A 22275-nucleotide genomic window follows, 5' to 3' on the forward strand; every position below is an offset into this window, starting at 1 on the left:
AGCTTACTGTTGTGCCTCCAACCCTGAACACATAGCCAGTAGTGCTCCTTCGAGTATCTTTGTCACCTTCCATATCTGCATCAGCATACCCTTCTAGAAAAATATCAGTTCCTCCAAAATACAAAGCATTTGTTGTTGTCCCTTTTAGATACCTAAGTATCCACTTCACAGCTTGCCAATGCTCTTTACCTCGGTTGTCCATGAACCTACTCACAACTCCCACTGCATGTGCAATGTCTGGCCTTGTCCAGACCATAGCATGCATTATAGAACCTACCGCTGCAGCATATGGAACTTTAGACATATAGGCTATCTCCTCTTGTGTCTTTGGACACATATCCTTCGTTAATTTAAAGTGACCAACCAAAGGTGTAGAAACTGGTTTTGCATTTTGCATTGCAAACCTTTCTAGTACCTTCTTGATGTAATCTTCTTGAGATAGCTTTATTGTCTTCTTCGTCCTATCCCTTGATATTTTCATACCAAGTATCCTCTTTGCAGCACCTAAATCTTTCATTGAAAAATATTTAGACAGCTCCTCTTTTAGGTCTTTGATGTCCTGCATGTTAGCACTGGCAATCAACATGTCATCAACATATAACATTAGGATGATGAATTTCCCATCTCCCAAATTCTTCGTGTAGACGCAGTGATCCCAGTTGCATCTTGTGAATCCATGATCCAACATCCATCGATCAAACTTCAAGTACCATTGTCTTGATGCTTGCTTTAAACCATACAAGCTCTTCTTTAATCTGCAAACCATTTTCTCCTTACCTTTTACTTCAAACCCCTTTGGTTGAAGCATGTAGATTTCCTCCTCTAAGTCACCGTGAGGAAATGCCGTATTTACATCCATTTGCTCGAGATTTAGATCATGACCAGCCACAAGGCTTAAGACAAGCATAATTGAGTTCATTTTTACAACAGGAGAAAATATTTCATTGAAGTCAATACCTTTCTTTTGAGAAAACCCTTTTACCACAAGCCTAGACTTGTACCTTTTCTTCCCACCTTCTTCTTCCTTCCCCTTGTACACCCATTTGTTTTGAAGTGCCCGCTTACCTTTAGGCAACTCAACCAACTCCCATGTTTGGTTGCGATGTAGTGAGTCCATCTCCACTTGCATGCTCTTCGTCCATTCTTCTTTGGATTCATGTTGCATAGCTTCTTCGTATGATTTCGGCTCTCCAGAATCTGAGATCAAGAGATGGTTGAAGGAAGGAACAAACCTTTCTAGAGGTCTACTTGCTCTTGTAGATCTTCGGGGAATAGGTTGAGGCTCCTCATTTGGTTGACGTTGTTGCACATTGTCACCGTTTGCAGTCCTTGAGTCTTCACTGTCCTCAAGCTCCATGTACTCATCACCTGTTTCTTTTGTTTGTTTTCTTTCCAAGTAATCTTTGTACATATTTTGTTCGTTAAAAATTACATCCCTACTCCTTAAGATTTTACCATCTTCAGGATTCCATAGGCGATACCCAAAGTCACCTTCTCCATATCCAATGAAGAAACACTTTTTGGACTTTGCATCTAGCTTTGATCTTAGGCTTCTATCTATCTGCATGAAAGCCTCACACCCAAACACTTTGAGAAATGCATAATTCACCGGTTTACCTGTCCATGCCTCTTCTGGAACTCCCCCATCCAATGCCGTTGACGGTGACCGGTTGATTAAGTACACAGACGTACTTACAGCTTTCGCCCAAAGCTCAGGCGGTAGGCCTACATGTAGCCGCATGCTTCGTGCTCGCTCCATGATTGTCTTATTCATCCTTTCTGAAATCCCATTTTGTTGAGGTGTCCTTGGGGTTGTCCTTTGCCTCTGAATGCCATTGCTAGCACAAAAGCTTGGCTACAATATTCACCTCCATTGTAGGATCTGAGGCATTTACCCTTGGTATCGATTTCATTCTCCACAAAGGCTTTCCACCTTTGAAATATGGAAAATACATCGAATTTATTCTTCATGACATAAACCCATGTTTTTCTAGTCGCATCGTCTATGAATGTTACATAGTACAATGAGCCACCAAGTGATGGTGTACTTGCAAGACCCCAAACATCAGAATGAACCGACTCAAGTTTTTTATTTTTTCTTTCATTTCGTGATTTTTGAAATTTTACCCTCTTTTGTTTACCATAAACACAATCTTCACAAAACTCTAAGTCCACTTCTTTCAAACCTGGTAGAAGCTTCTTTGTTCAGAGGATTTGCATTCCTTTGGCACTCATATGCCCAAGTCGATAGTGCCACACCGCACTATCAACTTCTGTAGTTGTTGCACAAGCTGAAGGTTGCGTGCTTACAGTACACAAGTAAAGTGTACCGACCTTTTCTCCCTTGGCAACCACCAAAGATCCCTTTGAGATCTTCCACCGTTTGTTTCCGAATGCAATGTTGTAACCTTCATCGTCCAATTGTCCTGTAGAGATCAATTTTTGCGAAGAGAAGGAACATGCCTAACATCTTTAAGCTTCCATTCATTTCCGGTTGCAGTTTTGATAGAAACTGCACCTTTGCCAACAATCTCACAAGCTTCATCATCTCCCGAGTATACATACCCAAAATTACCTTTGGTGTAATCTTTGAAATGTTGCTTGTGTGGTGTCGCATGGAATGAAGCCCCGGAATCTACTATCCAGGAATTTGACACATTGTCTAATGAGAGAATTAGATCATCTTGCTCTACTTTACTTGCCACATTGGCCTCCGACGTTGGCTTGTTGTCTTGAGACTCAGTCTCCTTCTTCTTCTTGGACCAGCAATCCTTCTTGACGTGGCCCTTCTTGCCGCAGTTCCAACATTCAAGAACTGACTTTGTGTGTGACTTGCTCCGCCTTGAGCGATCACGACCCTTTTGGTTTTTGAACCTCTCCTTAGGCCTTCCTCTTGTTTCCATTGACAATGCAGCACTTGATGATTCTCCTGTGCTTCTCCTTCGTATTTCCTCGCTTAGGAGAACACCCACAACATCATCAAACTTAAGAGTATTTGTACCAGAGATAGAATTACTTACAGCCGTCACAAGGCTGTCCCAACTATCCGATAGAGATGATAGTATAAGGAAAGCTCGCACTTCATCATCGAAATTGATTTTCACCGATCGAAGTTGACTAATGTTTGTGTTAAAGTCATTTAGGTGTTCTGCAACTGAACCATTCTCTGCCATCTTTAGATTGAACAAGCGCTTCATAAGAAATACCTTATTGGATGCTGATGGTTTCTCGTAGAAGTCGTCAAGTGACTTCATCAAGTCCTTCGTGGTCTTCATCTCCGAAACATTGAAGGCCACCGTTGATGCCAAGCTTAACCGGATTGTTCCCAGTGCCTTTCGATCAAGGACAATCCATGCTTCATCTGCCATTGTTGCGGGCTTCTTTGCAACACCGCCTAGTGGCAAATAGAGGTCCTTCTGGTAGAGATAGTCTTCAATCTGCATCTTCCAATGTTGGTAGTTTTTGCCGTTGAACTTATCAATCTTGAGCTTCCCTTCCTCCACCATAACTCCACTCAATTCAAGGAATCCTTTCCTTGAGATAATTTAGCTACGAGCAAACCTTGCTCTAATACCAATTGTTAGGAAATAAGACGTAGCTAAATAGATAATTGAGTAGATTACGTAATGGAGAGAGACATATTTACATACACGAGATTATAGAGTAGAGAGAGAGAGAGAGAGAGAGAGAGAGAGAGAGAGAGTACACACGATATACGTGGTTCACCCAATGTGGGCTACGTCCACGGGAAAGCAGCCACTCATTGGCTTTAGGACTTCAAAAGAAGAAGTAGTTTACAAAGGGATTAAACCCTTAATAGAGCTCCCGCCTTGCTTCACTCTCACCACCTCACACTCACCTTGTTGCATCAACTTCACACTATGAAATGTGTGTAGAACTGGCCTCCTTTTATAGGCCAAAAGGGATGCCCTCTCTTATGAGAGGCAGCCATGTGTAGCCGCCCTTGTGCGAATAAGTCCAAATCGGACCCTCCAATCCGCCCATGTGTGGCCGCCCTTGAGAAGAGAAGTCCGCTTTTGAATTTGGCCACCGTTCACCAGCCATTGACTTCCGACCACTGACCACCGGCCATTGACTACCTGCCACCGGCCAACCGACGGTTGTTTTCCGACCACTTTCCGACAGCCGTCCGGCCATAATATTCCGGCGAAAAGGAATATTCCGGCGAGGGGAAAAAAAGTCTCGAGGGCTTCCGCCCCCGAGGCCCCTAAAGTTGCCCCTGATTCTTAGCTGTGAAAATTTTGGTTTCCGATGAGTGATTTTCCTTCACGCACGATGGCTTCTCCTCATAATGAGGGCCTTACAAATGTGCGCTTTTACCACAGAAAATTACAAGGGTAAATCAGGCTCCATACTTAACAGTAACTTGGGTCAATTTCTCTAATCAATCTAGTCATGGGGTCTCTGTTAGCTGGCAAGTAGCAATAAGGGCTCATGTGGTGTCCATCTCGATGCCCACGGGCTGTTTGAGCCCTGTCATCATGCACATCACGGCATAAGAAGCCATTATGTGGCCCCGTGCACCATGGAGCGACTTTTGGCAGTTTGACCAGATCAAACTATCAAAAGTCAATCCGTGGCACACAAGGCCACAAAACGGCTCCTTATGCCCCCATGTGCATGGAGATGGGGTTCAAACAGCCTGTGGGGGCTCAACTAGGGCAAGAAGAAATCATGTAGTATGCAAATGGCTCGTGACACGCAATCAATCGGCAAGGTGCTCAGAACAAATGTTTCTTTGCTTGCGGGGTCCGTGTTAGCTAGCAAGTAGCAAGTAGAGCTCATGTGGTGCCCATCCTAATGCCCATGGTCCGTTTGAACCCCGTCACCATGCACATGGTGGCATAAGGAACCGTTCCGTGGCCTCGTGCGCCACGGAGCGACTGTTGTTGGCAGTTTGATTGGGGCCGTTTGAACCCCATCATCGTGCAATGGCAACATAAGGAGCTATCTCATGGCATATGGGGCCACATAACAGCTCCTTATGCCGCCATGTGCACGATGACAAGATTCAAACAGTTTGTGGGACTCACCTACGACAAGAGAAAATCATGTTAGTGTGCAAATGGCTTGTGACGCACATGGATCAAGACAAAACTTCACTCAAGCTGATAACCTTATTAATTTCAAAGATACATCAAGACGTGCAATGCATGTGGCTAAGATAGCGTGATACAATATCTTCTTTGCTCGTTATTCCTTGGCCGAGGCAAAGGCCGCACTACCTTAAAAGGTTTCTGGCCCCTTTCCGAACAAAACTATGGATTGCTTTCTCTTTGTTTACAAGAATACATTTGTGGGCATTTAGGGCTATAGGAAACTCGTCCAAAATAGAGCTTAGTGCATAGTTCATATACTCATTGTGGATGACTTGGATCATCTCTTCATTGAAACTTGGGAGATAATGCCCCATGGCGGCGTCCTTTGAGTCACCCTCCATGCAAGATCCACCTTTTCGTTGGTCAAACTGATCCATCTCCAAAGTGGACTTCAAGGAAACAACGTTGAATTATGATTCTAAGAAAAAATATGAGAATTGAGAAGAATGAAGTACTTACTAGTGTCGCATCATATTTCTCGCAAAGGTTCTTGTTGGTTATGTCAATTGTGCCATGATCAATGCGCTCCGAGCACATGAGACGTTTGTGGAGAGCAAAGCTACTCTCTGACACACCCTCATAGAAATATTTCTCCTCATCACTGGTTTGTAGAGATGCCGCCACGAGGGAATATGTCATTAACTATCTAATATCTAACCAACCCAAATGATTTTATCATATTAAATTGATCATTTAATGTGGGATAATAAACGGGAACAAGGGTTAGAATATAGACATGTGCTACGGATCTATCTCAACACGGGGCCAATGGTAAAGGGGCCCAAACAAGGGACGGTCTCTCAAAGAGAAAGGTTAACTAATGGAGCTTAAAAGACCTTAGGGTTAGCTTCATTAAAGACCTCCAATGGTTAGTGTTAAAAGTCCTTTGACCTTAAGCAAGCTAGGGTTGTGCTTGAGGTGGGAACCCGACCTCAACTTGCCTATGACCTTAGGCAAGCTAGGGATAAGCTTGAGGTGGGAACTCCACCTAAGGTGCTTGTCATGCTTGATTACTAAGGTACTTGAGGTACTTGTCATACTTAATGAGGAAGCTGCTTCAAAAGCTTCCTATGCATGGGAGGTAAGATGCTTGAGTCAAAAAGAGACCCTACACACTTAATGAGGAAGTTGCTTGAGAAGATTCCTATGCATAAAAGTCTCAAAGTTAGGGGAATATTTGACCTAACCTTCCACTCACCCAAGGGTCACCCCTTTTCTAAAAGGGCACATGGGACACATGTCACAAGCTTAACCACATGGTGTGCTTGAATGCTATTGGTTGGGCTAAAGAGGGGTCCAATGAGCTTCTACTTCCATCCAACAAATATCTAGATATTTTCAAGCTCTCTCTCTCTAAGGGGTAAGGAGAACACTTGTCAAAAGACTACCCATGTACTTGACTGCATGTTGCATGTGATTGGCTAGGGGGAGAGGGGTCCAATGAGCTTGCAACATGTAGAAAAGTCACCACTCGCCCAAAGCAAGGAAGGGGGGTGCGGGGGTGCTAGGGGGATATACTCCACACACACACTCATTTGCAAGGGCGTTCTCACTTGGTGAAAGTTGAGGAACACCACCTTCTTCTCCAAGCCTGTGAGAAGTGAGAGCCTACATCAACACTCTTTGCTAGGGAATGCAAATCCAACCAAGAGCCATGCTTCAATGCTTAAGTTTTCCATCTTCTCCATCTCCATTACTATGCTATTTTGTATGCTAGCAAGAAGAGTAATGATAAATGAGGAACTATTTCTTTCTCCTATGGAACGTTTCTTCTTCCTCTTCCCTACCCTGATTCCCCACTAGCTCTCTCCACCTTTGAAGGTGTTTGAGGCCTTGGGACTGAGGCTTGGGATAGTTAATGCTTTCTACAAGTTTATATTATGCTTGTGATTCATGAAGCTTTCCATCTTCATTGCATCACGTAGGTCACAAGGAACACAATGATTGTATTGTACCAAGTCTCTCTTGATGGGAGAAACTATAATGCAAATGCCTATTGGAAGGGGGACCGGCTCCATATGAATCCGGTCCTCAACTATTGTCATGTTCTCTAAACTCTCTCTGTTGCAAAAGTATTGTTCATGCCAAGTTAACTAAGTACCATGTTTATGTTGCTACCATCAATTAAGTTCACCCGCTATGCTCACAAGGTAATCTCTCAAAAGTGCTTCACCTAATTTCCTAATTCCGCTACTCTCAAAGTTCATAGGCCATTTCCATTACATTGGTATCACAGCATTTGGTTTCTCTTTTCTTGCTTAAGAAGAAAGGTCCTTAAGTAGCCTATTAATGGTTGTTTTTTAAAATTATATTAGGGTAAGTGGGTCTAGGATCTATTATCGGTTTTGTTGAGCCCGGTATGTGGGATATTAGGGACACCTCGGGAGCTTTGGTCTTAATAATGGAGTCTATTTAGACTTGCCTATAGCTTTACCATTATTGAGCCATAAGAAGTCTGAAAGGAGCTATCCCTCGGCAACTTCGCTATGTTAGATTCACTCCACTACTCTCTATAATTAACCAACTCGATCCGTGGGTGTAGATACTTAAGTGCCTATTTTCAAAGGCTAAGAGGAGTAGCAACTAAGGTTTTGAATTGCCAAATCATACACTAAGTAAAAATATAAGTTTAATTAACATGGCTGACAATAACCAACGGAGTAGAATGAACATTGATAAGTTTGATTTTGCACATGAAGGTGCCAATGATGATGCCCCCATGTTTGTTAATTATCTTGTCACTAGGTTGCAACAAGCTATGGACAACCCCACTTTGCAAGCCGAAGTTACTCAGCAACTTCGTGCTTATGGGATTTCCTTTCCTCTCCAAGAGGAGAGAGATCTTACATGGCCTCTTGAAGAGACCCCCCAAAGAAGACTCTCTCCCATACGAGAGGAGGAATCCAAAGATCAAGAAATTAATGAATCCCTAAATTCCTCCAAAGATGTGGCTCCACGAAGAAGGCGGACTAAAAGATCGCCAACTCCTCCCAAGAGGAAACGGTTAACCCATAGTCCTTCTCCTCGTCACTCCAAAAGAGAAGAGAGGAAACCAAGGAAGAAAAGGGCAAGAAAGAGGTCACCCTCTTCTCCTTCTTCTTCACCTTCCTCCTCTACCGATGAAATCTATGGCTATTTTCCTAGAGAATATAAGAGGGGAGGACATCGCAAATCTTACCTTGCATGGCGAAGGTCACAAAAGCTCAAGAAGTTCAAAGAGGGAGGAAAGAGTATCTCTTTTGTCACCTATGATGGAACCTTTGGTGCTAAGCGACAAACTATTGGCTTTCATCCAACAATTTGATGCGGCCTTTGGAGACGAGGGCTTCATGGAGTCCTCCAAGCTACGCCATGTAGCTATGCACTTCCAAAAATTGGCTCGTCAATGGTGGGCTAGCCTTCGTGGCAATGGTGAAGCCCCAAAGACATGGAAAAATCTATGAGTTTCCATCATGAAGCAATTCCTAGCAAGCGATGCAAAGGACAAAGTGCTCACCGAATGGCGGAGTTTAAGGCTTATCTCTCATGAGTCTATCCACAAATATGTGGAGAAGTTTTGGGATTTACATCTCAAGGCTACTATTTTTCAAAAGATAGACTTTGCTGAGCAAAAACAACAATTTTGTGCGGAATTACCTGAAGAGATGGCCGAGTATGTCAACTCTCAACGGCCTGACTCTATCAGCAAAGTAATCCACCATACCATGGTTGCTTCATGCATCAATTTCCAACAAGGAGCTAGACGGAATATCAAACGCATGGAAAATAAAGACAAAAGTGATGCAAAGGGAAAAATTAATGCCCAAAATTTTTCCCACGGCCATTCCAACAACAACAACAACAATCGGTCCAAAGAGAAAGGAGTTTACAAAGATAAAAATAAAATCTCTCCTGAAGAGCTTGAAAGTTTTCGCAAGGATCACAAATGTTTTAAGTGTGGGGAGCAAGGACATGGCTATCGTTCTTGCCCCAAAAGAAATGCTTGCAATGAGACTCCTAGAGCTTCCACTATCGAAGCTCCAAAAGAGGATACTCATTGCAAAGGATCACCTCTCTCCTAAGCTTGGGGAAAGGTAAGGGAGCATGATGCCCTCATCTTGTTTGACCCTGGTTCTACTCTCAACTTCATATCAATGGAGATGGCCACCAGGTTGGGCATTCAAGCTTTTGAGATGGAGATGCTGTAACTGCCGATGCTGCTTTCAAGGGACAACAAGCCTCCGTTACTCCCTTGGAAGTTGAGGGTTCATGTCCAAAGCTATGTCAACAAAGAAGACTTCTTTATCTCTCCTCTCCAACATGAGGATGCTATCCTAGGGGTACCATGGTTCAACCGCATGGCTGTCAGCATGAAGTTCCCTAAAAGGAGAATCTACTTCACCTACAGGGGAAAAAATATGTATATAGATGCTAATGAGTCTGGTCGTACTATACCACTTGTAAATCCTCTCGCCATTGATAAATCAATGAAAAGCTCAATTTCTGCGTACATGATTTTTATCAAAGAATCCCTAAAAGGTCCTAATGTTTCATCAAAGGTGAATGGTAGGAATTTAAATCATTCATAATTATGTATCAGCGTGCGAAGCACTATGCTTATGGGTAATAAGGAGGGGAGGTGTGGTGGGGGTGGGCTACGGGGAGGTGCGGTGTGGGTGGGCTATGGGGTACCAAACGCGTTTCGCTCCATTGAGGAGCTCATCAGTGGTAGGAGAAAGGAGAGAGGAGAGAAAGAAAGAAAGGGGGGGGGGGGGGGGGGAACATGGGGGAGAGGGTGTTCTTTATATAAGGAGGGGGGGGGGGGGAAGAAGGAAGTGTACTTTTTGAAGGGGTTAAGTTAGGGAGATAGTTCCTCTAACTGAAGGAAACGAGTGGTGTATAGTGTGATGTAGAGTCCCTGTAAAATTAAGGGAAGTCTTCATTGATTGTTATTGAGGAGCGGTTAAAGTGAAGGCGAGGCCTGAAAATATGGGAAAGTCTCCATTGATTGTTATCTGAGGAGCAGTTTAAGTGAAGGCGGGGCTTGATAATATATGGAAAAAATGGTGGGTGGGGGAGAAGGGTGTGGCGGGCGTTGAACGCAATATAAGGGGGTGTATCCCTCAAGGGGGGGTTTAAGTCCTGCAGGGGACTAAATTAGGAAATAAGGGGGTAATAGAGGGTAAGGGAGGTTTATCACGCTAAAAACGTGAAGGGTGGTGTTGTTAAGAAAAGACGATGTTGGGTGGTGTTGCTAAGAAAAGACGATGTTGGGTCTCAAAAGAGTATCTAATCCAAGACTAGGAGTGTAATGCACATGATCGGGTGTACGGTGTACATCGGGTGGTGTTGCTAAGAAAAGACGATGTTGGGTCTCAAAAGAGTATCTAATCCAAGACTGGGAGTGTAATGCACATGACCGGGTGTACGGTGTACATCGGGGGGAATGTGGGGGGGGGGGGGATGCCTTGAGGAGCAAGGGAGAGTATTTAAATTCATAAAAAGGTGTTACAATAGTACCATTCAATGGGACAAAAATTTGGAATGTAAGCTCCAAAGAAGAATGGGGATTCTTTAGGATAGGAGGGGTTTTCATCGTCGGTGAGGTTTATATGGGCGGTAAACGAAGGAGGGGTTTTAAGAATCAACCTGCAAAATAAGCGGTAGTGGTTAGGGAGGGAATAAAGAGTATTTTTTCCCGATTCTACTTGCTGCCTACCCGAATGGACCTGACTGTTTCAGGCGACTCCAATCAAACCATCAACGACTGGCTCTTGGAAAAGGTCACCGAGGTGATCCTAGCGAACGGAGTCAGAACTTTTGGAGTACCGAAAGAAGAATCCCGGCTTGATATCTTAGTTTATTATCCACTCAAGGATGAGTACAGGAACTACTTCACGAACAAAGTAGTGCATCATGTGAACACCATCTCCGAGGCGTATTTTATACGCAATCCAAAAAGCCATGTAATAAGTTGATCATCAGTTATCCTAAACCTTGAGGGGTTTCGATTGTAATAAATTTTCATCAATAAAGTGCTTTTTGTCTCTGAATCCCTGTCTCTTGATAAAGTGGAATATTGAATTTTATTTAAAGTCTCGTGTCTATTTTGAAATCCAAGTAATGGTATCAAGAATCTTGTATAACCCATGTAGGCACCGCCTGTTGCTCTATACTCGGCAGCGCAAGAGAAGAAGCTCCTCCTTAAGCAAGCCCAGCCTCCACTCTTTAAGGGCGAGGGGGCAAATGTGGAGAGAGATGCGAAAGTGTGGATGGAAGCCATGGACGCCTACTTTGAAGCTGCGGGGATCCAACCCGTAAATCAGACCATGCTTGCGATGTTCCGCTTGACTGGCGATGCCAAGATATGGTGGAAGCAACATTGCAGGGACCTGGATATTAAGGGATCTTCCCAATCCTGGGAAGACATCAAAGCTGCGATAATGGGGCGTTATTTACCACCTGCCTATAGGACCTTGAAGATGAATGAATTCTTTTCACTTCGGCAGGCTGACTTCATCTGTCGAAGAATATTATGCAAAGTTTGTCACTCTTTGGAGATATGCTCCTAAGATGACCTTGGAACAACAGGTGGCGAGGTTCTGCCAGTGGCTAATCGACCCTTTGAATACTCGGTTGGAAGCTCTCATGCCAACTAAACTATAGGATGCCTTGTTGAGGGCCAAACCTCTAGCTCTTGAAGTACAAAAGGTTAACAAGAACAGAAGGAATCATTGGGCAAAAAGGGCAAGGACAACTGCTTGGAATAACAGACCAGCCAACCAAGCATATGACCAGCGCCCTATTGTGGCTACCACCACAACCATGGAGTTCCCTAATGTTCGATGCTATGGTTGCGGCGAATATGGACATTACAGATCCAAGTGCCTCAGGAACATCAAGGCAACCAACGCCAATGCCATACCCTTGAATACTCATGGGCGTGGCCAAGCTAATGGAAGAAGAGGACGAGGAAGGATGAACAGAGGGCGAGGGCGTGGAGCTACCGCCAGAGTGAATGCCGCAGTGGTACAACCAACTGTGGGTGATGAAGCAGTGGAGAGAGCAACCCTGCATGCTGCAGTTGACAACCCCAATGGTTGCGAGCAATACGTAGTCATTCATACGCCAGGATCTCTCATAGGTGAACAAGTTAACTTCCTTATAGATTGTGGTAGTACTCTTTCATTTCTTTCACCCAGATGCATGAGGAAGCTCAAGCTAGATAAGTATCCAACAAGCAAGCTAGTTGTAGAATTAGCAAACGGCAAGAAAGTAGTATCTCATCATTCTGCAGGAAAAATCGACTTTGATTTAGGGGGACACCCAACTTCTGCCCAATTTCGAACCCTACCCTTAGGATTCTTTGATGGGATACAAGGGATGGGCTGGCTAAAGAAAAATAGGGCCCACATACATTGTGCACAAGGAAAATTTACCTTTACAGATAACTTGGGTAATGAAGACTTAATCCAGGGGGAAAATGGGAGACCTAGGGCTATAGTTAAGGCTAGCAGACTTTTGAAGGGACTAAGAAAGGGTCAGCAAATTTATGCGGTAAAGCTCAACAAGGTGGACCAATCAGATACCTCACTTCGACCAAAATGGTTGAGGGAGTATGATGATGTATTCCCAGAAGACCTTACAAATCTTCCACCACATAGAGAGGTAGATCATGAGATTGAGACTATCCCTGGATATGAACCTATCTCAAAAAGACCTTATAAAATGTCACTTCCAGAGGCCATCGAACTCAAGGAACAACTTAGGCAACTCATTGAGCAAGGATTCATTCAACCCAGTACTTCTCCTTGGGGTGCACCAGTTCTTTTTCAGAAGAAGAAGGACAGAACCTTAAGGTTATGCATAGATTACCATGGACTGAACCAGGTAGCTGTCAAGAACAAGTATCCAATTCTAAGGATTGATGAACTCTTGGACAGGCTCCACGGCGCCAAAATCTTTACAAAGACTGATCTAAGGTCACGATATTACCAAATCAGGATCAAGGAATCAGATATTCCAAAGACGGCTTTCAACACTAGATATGGGCACTACGAATTCACAGTAATGTCTTTTGGTCTAACAAATGCTCCTGCAAGCTTCAATCGACTTATGTAGGATATTTTCAGACCTTACCTGGATGATTTTGTCTTGGTTTTCTTTGATGACATTCTGATCTATTCTAAGAACGAGGCAGATCACGAAGAGCATGTTCACAAAGTACTTGATCTTCTTCGGGAACACCAACTTTACGCTAAAGAGAGCAAGTACACTTTTTGCTCACCAAAGGTCAACTATCTTGGATTTGTCATATCGGCAAAAGGGATTTCAGTAGACCCAAACAAAGGTGGGAATTCCACCTAAGGTGCTTGTTATGCTTGATGACTAAGGTACTTGAGGTACTTGTCATACTTAATGAGGAAGTTACTTGAGAAGCTTCCTATGCATGGGGGGTAAGATGCTTGAGTAAAAAAGAGACCCTACACACTTAATGAGGAAGTTGCTCGAGAAGCTTCCTATGCATAAAAGTCCCAAAGTTAGGGGAATCTTTGACCTAACCTTCCACTCACCCAAGGGGCACCCTTTTTCTAAAAGGACACATGGAACACATGTCAGACTCTCACTAACCTTAACCACATGGTGTGTTTGAATGCTATTGGTTGGGCTAGAGAGGGGTCCAATGAGCTTCTACTTCCATCCAACAAATATCTAGATATTTTCAATCTCTCTCTCTCTCTAAGGGGTAAGGAGGACACTTGTCAAAAGACTACCCATGTACTTGACTGCATGCTGCATGTGATTGGCTAGGGGGAGAGGGGTCCAATGAGCTTGCAACATGTAGAAAAGTCACCACTCGCCCAAAGCAAGGAAGGGGGGTGCGGGGGTTCTAGGGGGATATACTCCACACACACACACACACACACTCATTTGCAAGTGCATTCTCACTTGGTGAAAGTTGAGGAACACCACCTCCTTCTCCAAGCTTGTGAGAAGTGAGAGCCTACATCAACACTCTTTGCTATGGAATGCAAATCCAACCAAGAGCCAAGTTGAGGAACACCACCTCCTTCTCCAAGCTTGTGAGAAGTGAGAGCCTACATCAACACTCTTTGCTATGGAATGCAAATCCAACCAAGAGCCATGCTTCAATGCTTAAGCTTGCCATCTTCTCCATCTCCATTACTATGCTATTATGTATGCTAGCAAGTAGAGTAATGATAAGTGAGGAACTATTTCTTTCTCCTATGGAATGTTTCTTCTTCCTCTTCCCTAGCCTCATTCTCCGCTAGCTCTCTCCACCTTTGAAGGTGTTTGAGGCCTTGGGACTGAGGCTTGGGATAGTTAATGCTTTCTACAAGTTTATATTATGCTTGTGATGCATGAAGCTTTCCATCTTCATTGCATCACGTAGGTCACAAGGAACACGATGGTTGTATTGTACCAAGTCTCTCTTAATGGGAGAAACTATAATACAAATGCCTATTGGAGAAGGGACCAGCTCCATATGAATCGGTTCCTCAACTATTTTCATGTTCTCTAAACTCTCTCTCTTGCAAAAGTATTATTCATGCCAAGTTAACTAAGTATCATGTTTATGTTGCTACCACCAATTAAGTTCACCCGCTATGCTCACAAGGTAATCTCTCAAAAGTGCTTCACCTAATTTCCTAATTCCGCTACTCTCAAAGTTCATAGGCCATTTCCATTATAGAATCTTTGGAATTATGTCCCTCTAGTAAGGCAAGCATGTTGATGAGGGGAGTAGCAGAGGAGTAGTTCACTTGGAACTCGATCTTCTGACTGGGGTTCTTAGTATCACAAACCCCATAATATATTGCAAGAACAGAGAGGGATTCATCTTGATGCATTTCAAGGGAGTGGGTAATATCATCAAGGAAGAGAAATTCTTGAACGGCCACTATAATTGGATGCACGGTGCACATGAGCATCTCAAGGATCTCATCTTTGACATCCTCCACTTCTTGGCCAGGTATCTTCTCCTCTTTGGGATCCATCTCCTTTACAAGAGTCCTCGTCAAAGATAGCTTCTTATGGTCACTTGCTTTACCTTTTCCCTTGCTTTTTTCAATTGCCTCCGTCATCATCACAGCGAGAGCCATGTCCCACCTCAAAAATCCCATGCCAATGTTCCCCATGCCTAGGTCTATGATGTTTTCCTCCTCTTCCTCTCTGTGGTTTTCCTTGGTGAGTCCTTTGATCATCCTACCCAATCTAAAGTGGAAACTATTGTCTTCTCTAAAGGTGTGCTTGAGGAGATCAATTGGCACCTACAAACCTTCTTCATCTTCAAAATTGATGGAGTGCACGGTGCACATGAGCATCTCACGGATCTCATGTTTGACATCCTTCCCTTCTTAGTCAGGTATCTTCTCCTCTTTGGGATCCATCTCCTTTACAAGAGTCCTCGTCAAAGATAGCTTCTTATGGTCACTTGCTTTACCATTTCCCTTGCTCTTTTCAATTGCCTCCGTCATCATCACAGCAAGAGCCATGTCCCACCTCAAAAATCCCATGCCGATGTTCCCCATGACTAGGTCTATGATGTTTTCCTCCTCTTCCTCTCTGTAGTTTTCCTTGGTGAGTCCTTTGATCATCCTACCCAATCTAAAGTGGAAACTATTGTCTTCTCTAAAGGTGTGCTTGAGGAGATCAATTGGCACCCTCAAACCTTCTGCATCTTCAAAATTGATGGAGTACTTTGCTATGTGTGTCTCCATGTAGGATGCAAAGCACTTCAAATCAATCAGCATGCAGTTTGATGGTAGCCTCCATGTTGATGGATACCTGGAACATGGCGCTAAGCTTCTCCATCATGTGTCCTATGTCATGCACAAGGAGTTGGTCAGTGAGGGCTTGATTAGCAATAGCCATTCTTACTGGCGGAGTGCAAGGGACAATGGAACGTGCTTGGGGATGGATAGAGCAAGGAAGCAGTGGAGAAGATGAGAGAAGCTCAAAAACAAGAAAGTGACTTCAAAATGGGCCTTGCAAGTCACTTATGAAGGAGACAATAAAAAATAGGACACTTTTATCAAACTTAAAATTTCAGCTGCAAAAAGCTCGAGGCTATGATGTATAGTATTTCCATCCAATCACCACATTTTGTAACACCGTAACTCCACCACCCACCACAACTCTAAAGTCACTTAACGCTTCTAAAATTGAAAATTAGACATTCTTGAATCACAACATTAGACAAAAATGCATTGTATTAATATGAGAGTATTACATTGCAATGATAGTTGTTTGCTTGATATATGGATACATCTAGGGATGGGGATGCTCTTACAAATAAAGGCCCTCTCCTTTCTCTTATGCAGAGGGTTTACACTGATTACAAACAAGTAGTCCATCTTGAGCTCAAACCTAAGCGCCAAGTACCGTTATGGAATTGATATTTATTCATTTATTGCAGCTGACAGGTGGCAAAAGCATTAGCAGATAATGTATTATGCAGAAGGGTATTACATTTTATGTATATTTGATTATTCAAGTGCTCTTTATGAGCTTTGGTCAATTATGTCCGGCAGGTCAGTTTGTACTCATTTTTGGGCATTCAAGAAATCTATAAATAAATATGTGCAAGAGGGAAATGCTCACTCTCTTGCACGGAGGGAGACTGCACCCAGCGTCGTCTTATTCTTCTCTTCTCTCCTCTCTTCTCACTTACCGTGTTGGCGTAGCACTCCACTCTAGGAGGTGCGCCTGCACGTGCTCTCTCACTCTATCTCCCTCTCTGTCTCTCTCTGCTCGTGTGCAGCTTGATTATGTGCAAGGATGGTTGCCAGATATGCAGATTTGTGTGTTTCATCGTCTATAGTATATAGTTTTGGTATTTTGTAGGGCTCTCCGCGTTCCCGTTGTAGTAGTGGTATCAGAGCATACAATACGCTCCAAAACTAAAGATTTTAACCAATACCAACTAAGTATTTTGCTTCTTACGTTTAGATTCCATTAATTTCTTCAATTTGTAGTTAATGATTTTTGGAATTTAAAAGAGTGTTTTCTTTACTGTCACAATATAGTGATTATTAGTATAATTATGTTAATTAAAACGTATTAGTAGAATTGATTAAACTTAATCTATGGCGATACTCGGAAACGAGAAAGGAATAGTACGTGTCCTTAGATAGGATGTCACGAAAATATAATCTTTGAAAGTTCTGCTATGACTCACAACATAGGATAAAACGTGAGGAAAGTTCGTAATTGATAAGTGAGATCTTAATTAGTGGGGTTGATATAGTAGTATTGGGTTTCAATTCTTTGTTAGTAGAGCTGATAAGTAATCCACCAATTTTTTTGGCAAAGACCGAGTAAGGGAGGCAACACAGTGAACAAGAAAAAGAAGAGTATTCTACTGTCGTAGAAGTCATGTTGCGATTGTTAGCCAAGGGAATGCACAACGAGACCTTCCTTCTACCGCCTATCACAAATTTGTATGGTAAGATCCCATCAAACAATAATTGGTTGTGAGCTACCCAAAGCCAGCTCACACTCGCATCTGAAGTTCCAAATTCTTGCGCTATGTCCTCGGCTCAGTTTGTGAGTGAGTGGAGTCTTGGACTCGCAATTGCAGAAATACCGACGGACGCTCAAAGCACATGTTTTTCTTTTCTCCCAACCATGCAACACGAATGAGAAACCACCAATTCTTGGCTCGCCATGCAGCGGTCGAAAACAAACATGAAGCCTTGCCTTTTTTTTTCTCTCTATCATTCACCTAACAAGCAGACAAAACAGTTGAACTCCCTCTTTCTCTCTCTTTCACTCTCATTCTATAGCTCAACAGCCGCCATGCAACCCGGCCTAATATTTATGGCTGTGGTCGCATGCTCAGTTACGTGCAACAGGGATTCTCTCTCTCTCTCTCTCTCTCTCTCTCTCTCTCTCTCACACACACACACACACACACACACACACACACACACACACACACAGTCGTCGGCCTTTTTCTCTCCAGTTCCGACTCACTTTCACCCACCACCTCGATTCCCAGCATGCATGCATGCACTGGCTGCTGCCGTTGAGGCAAGCTTTTCCATGCATGGGAACCCCCCATATATTTTTGCCCTTTTACCAAAATATTTCCTATTATATAAGTTACTTTTGATTTTTTCTTCCTTTTTCACAAAAGTTTTAGCCTTTATTAAATAAATAAGACTTATGCTAATCAATCACGATGTAGCATAAATAAGTAAGCTTTCTTTGTTGATATCTCTTTTGACCTTAAATATTAAATATATATAAATTACATTATATAGTTTAGTATTTTCTAATATATTTTTCATGTATATATATTATTCCACCCTACCAAATATTTTATTCACTAGTTTTCATTTTCAAACCTCAACCCCACTTTCAAATTTCAATAATACCTCCATCTAGATGATTGCCAATCTTTTCAAAACTCTAGGTCATGTTTTCATACACATGAAGGAGCTTACACTTGAAGGCAAGAGAGAAGTCCACTCAAAGGGGACCACCAAAAGACCTTTGCAGCCACAAATAATACATTATATGGCTGAACTTTTTAAGTAGACAAGAACCCCAAATCTGAAGGAGCGTTCAACATGAAAGATGTAGCTCGTGATCTCAACTTGTAGCTCAATTTTTTCAGAATTTTTGGAGTTATGAACACGGAGATATGATTTTTGTAGTGGACCCCAGTTTTCTCGTGTAATGGTGACACAGGTCATCCCCAATTTTCTTCCCTCTAGAATGGCTATGGTTCTACAAGTCTTCAAGCATGATTACAAGAGACAAGGCTCTTTTAATGAGGTCTTGGCAAGTCTAGAGTGATTCTATCACCATTTTTGGAGGATCCATCCTCATCAACAACTATCCACCTTTGACAATCTCTCTTGTAAATTTCTTACCTCTCTCTTCTCTCCCTAATAAGCTTATGTCTAGCCAAAGCTAGACTATTGTAAATATCTCCTATCCTCTACATCCTACCCACATTCTCTCATCTTCTCTCTCTATTGACTCTGGTATTTTAAATAATGAGGAGACAAGATGGGAGCCACAGTCACATGCACCCCATTTTCCTAGTCACCAAAGTGGGACACTCACCTCAAATAGAAATATTGCTAAATCCTCCCCTCCTTCCCTATATAAGGAGGCCATGAGAGATCACTTACAAACACACACACATACACACACACACCTATCCATACACACTCTTGTGCTACATGCTTGTAGCATGAACCCTAATTACATAATCACAACACCATCATCATCACCATCACCATGCACAAAAGATGAGCACCACACCTCCACACCACTTGTAATTAAGGGTTGAAGGCACAATTTCAAGAAGAAGAAGGGTGGACACACTCATGATATTCCTCGCCATCAACTCCTATCTCTCCATTATGCCTCCTACAATCTTGTTCCCTTCTCATTTTCCTGCCATACGCTACCTATTGTATTCATCTTTTGCAAGCAATCAACACACTCCATCTTGGTGCCATACTTTGTGTCGCTTTGGATACATCTCATTGTGAGTATGGTATATGCTTGTTCCTTGCCTTTTTTTTCTGCTTATGTAAAGGTGTGCGGATTCGCCACCATACACACACACTCTCTCTCTCCCTCTCATATTCCTATCATCTTGCTACTTCCATCTTGAGGTGTGCGGATTCGCCACCTCTTGTATGATAAGTGAGCATACTCGCAAGTTTCCCCTACCTCATTATCTTCCTTACTAACATGCACGAGTAGCAAGCCCATTCACCACTCCTCTCACCTTATTCTCCGACCACCCCATTCCACATTTGGGCGTGGATCTTGAAATTGTTTTCCATGGCATGCTTCATTGTGTATATGTATGCGTCCTAGCCGCATATCTTGCTAGGTGGTGCCCCTATTGTGTATCCCCCATGATGAGGCCATTGTGCATAATCTTGGTGTAGAGGCCACCGGGTCTATTTTTTCACTTTCGCCTCTCACCATAATCTCTCTCTCACCTCATCCACCCACCATGCAGTACATTAGCTTCCTTGCCTGCCACTCTCAGCCATGCAGAGCGGTACCAACCACTGCATGGACCCCTCACAACACTGCAGTTTCAAACCACTTTTCCTTGCCCCCTGCATTGCTCACCTTCTTGTTTTCCCTTTGCATTGCTCAAAAAATGTCCTGCAGAAGTTCCTTCCACAGCTCTTTCCTCGGAAGAAGCTTCCCTGGCTGACGAGCAGGGTTTGTGTTCTCCCTAGTAGCCATGGTCGGTCAGCAGAGTGATGACCGAGTACACTACCTTGATGTGTGTTGGCTGATCATCTCATCTAGACCAAAAACAATGTTGATAACTCATTAAACTGGACTTGTATAGGAGCTAGAGAATATCAAGCACAGAGGTGATGTACTACATCGTCACCCAACATACCTGGTTGGCCACCACCATGCTCCTAGCCATAGATAGGAAAGGTGAGCTCCAACGAAGAATCTTTTTACAAATACTCAGGAGGAGTAGCACTACCTACTGCTCTAGTGAAAGATTAAGGCCCATCCGATAGCCTATGTAGTACTATGGAATGACTTGGTCATCTCTGACAGCTATTCCAGGGTGGAAGTTGAGAGTAGATGTCAGATCAGATAGGCAGATTCAGATTCAGACTCTAGAAAAATATAAAAATCAGATATAGAATAAAATAAAAGTACAAAGTCAGAGATTGGACACAAGACTGGAGCTGGTATATTCAGATATTGAAGGAAAGTACAAATTGCACCAAGTGCTGATACAACCCTTGTTTTCCCTCTTGCTTTGCTCATGGCCAGCCCTTTGCTTGGCTCTGTATACCCTGCATTTTCCCTTTCAACCCCAGGCCCGAGAGCAGCGCCATCCTACCGGCACCGCCAAGCCAACTCCTCCCTTTGCAACCTCCTCCGTTCTACAGTACCACCCTCTATTATGGACAATAACCTGGTACTTTACTGTGCCTTGCGGGGAAAAGCTTACCTCGGCAACTTCAAGCTTCTCTGATGAGAGGCTGGTGTTATCCATAGTCTTGCTGAGCACTTTAAGGGCAAGTTGCACTGCTTCCTCACGTGTAATGTCATCTTTATAATCCTGTTTGAGCATGGATTGTGCAGCCTGATTGTTGGCCCCAATAGCGGCAGCCTTCCAACCACCATAGTTACCACTTGGATCACTCATGTAAAGTTGGAAGCCAAAGTTCTTGTCATATCCAGCAAAAAGGAAGGAGACCCCGAAGAGGCGGAGGCCACCAAACTATGTGTAGCCCTGTTTGGTGTCTGAAAGAGACTGGACAAGTTGTTCCACAAGCATGGGCTCTTGATAAGCGAAAGTGTACCTTTGAGCTTGCAGACGAGCTGTGTTAATGAAGATGTTGGCATCCCAATGATGTCCGCGACGACAGCACAAGCAACATGGTCGTCTATCTTGTACATTTTCTCTGTAGACTTTGAATCCGTGAGAAGCTTGGAGGTTACCCGCTTCTCTCCTACCAGAACGATGCCATCTTTGGCAAGCACCCCAATGGCTACCCCTGCATTTCCTATGGCCTCCATGGCATACTCTACCTGTTACAAGCGCCCCTCTAGAGAGAAGATCGTGGTCTTTCTATCATATCGGTGAAACATTGCTGCTGTTGCTTCTGCTGCGATCAAAAGTCACTTCCTTCACCAAGAGACTGCATAACCACCTTAAGCACTAATACCCTTGTTAATGTTGTAGCTTCCACCTATTGTGCCCTCCTGTAGTCGTTGCCATTGCCAAAGCTCTTCCGTGCCAACCATTGACGACGCTCTACAGAGCCGCTGCAATACCTTCTCAGGCGAAGCTCGATGCAGAGCATACTTGGACATTGACGAGCTGACGATTTATTTATTTATTTTTTTGTTTCTTTGAGTCTTTAAATATTGTACTTCATTTAAATTTGTACCCAGACATTGTATCACATCCAGCCTCAGATGTACTTTTCACCTTTTCAACATGATTAATGTCACACTTCATTTCATTTCTTACCCATATCGCAAAGGGCGTGGCAGTTGAAGAAGGGGCTCCGATAGTTTGAGGAGTCAGGCAAAGCGATTGTGTGGAGAGGGTCGGCTTTTGATCCCATACTCATTTGGACAATGAGTACGATAAAATTTCATTTCATTTCTCTATCTCTCTTCCCCATCC

The 22275-nt window shown here is 43.3% G+C and overlaps 1 pseudogene; it reads right to left on the reverse strand.

Annotated features, from left to right (window-relative positions):
- Positions 1-20943: 20943 nt before the first annotated feature.
- LOC147427044 (proteasome subunit alpha type-4-like) lies at positions 20944-21731 on the reverse strand (annotated as a pseudogene).
- Between the last annotated feature and the right edge of the window lie 544 nt (positions 21732-22275).

Source organism: Adiantum capillus-veneris, chromosome 24 (assembly GCF_014529385.1).
Source record: "Adiantum capillus-veneris isolate H3 chromosome 24, ASM1452938v2, whole genome shotgun sequence".
Classification (NCBI taxonomy): Eukaryota; Viridiplantae; Streptophyta; class Polypodiopsida; order Polypodiales; family Pteridaceae; genus Adiantum; species Adiantum capillus-veneris.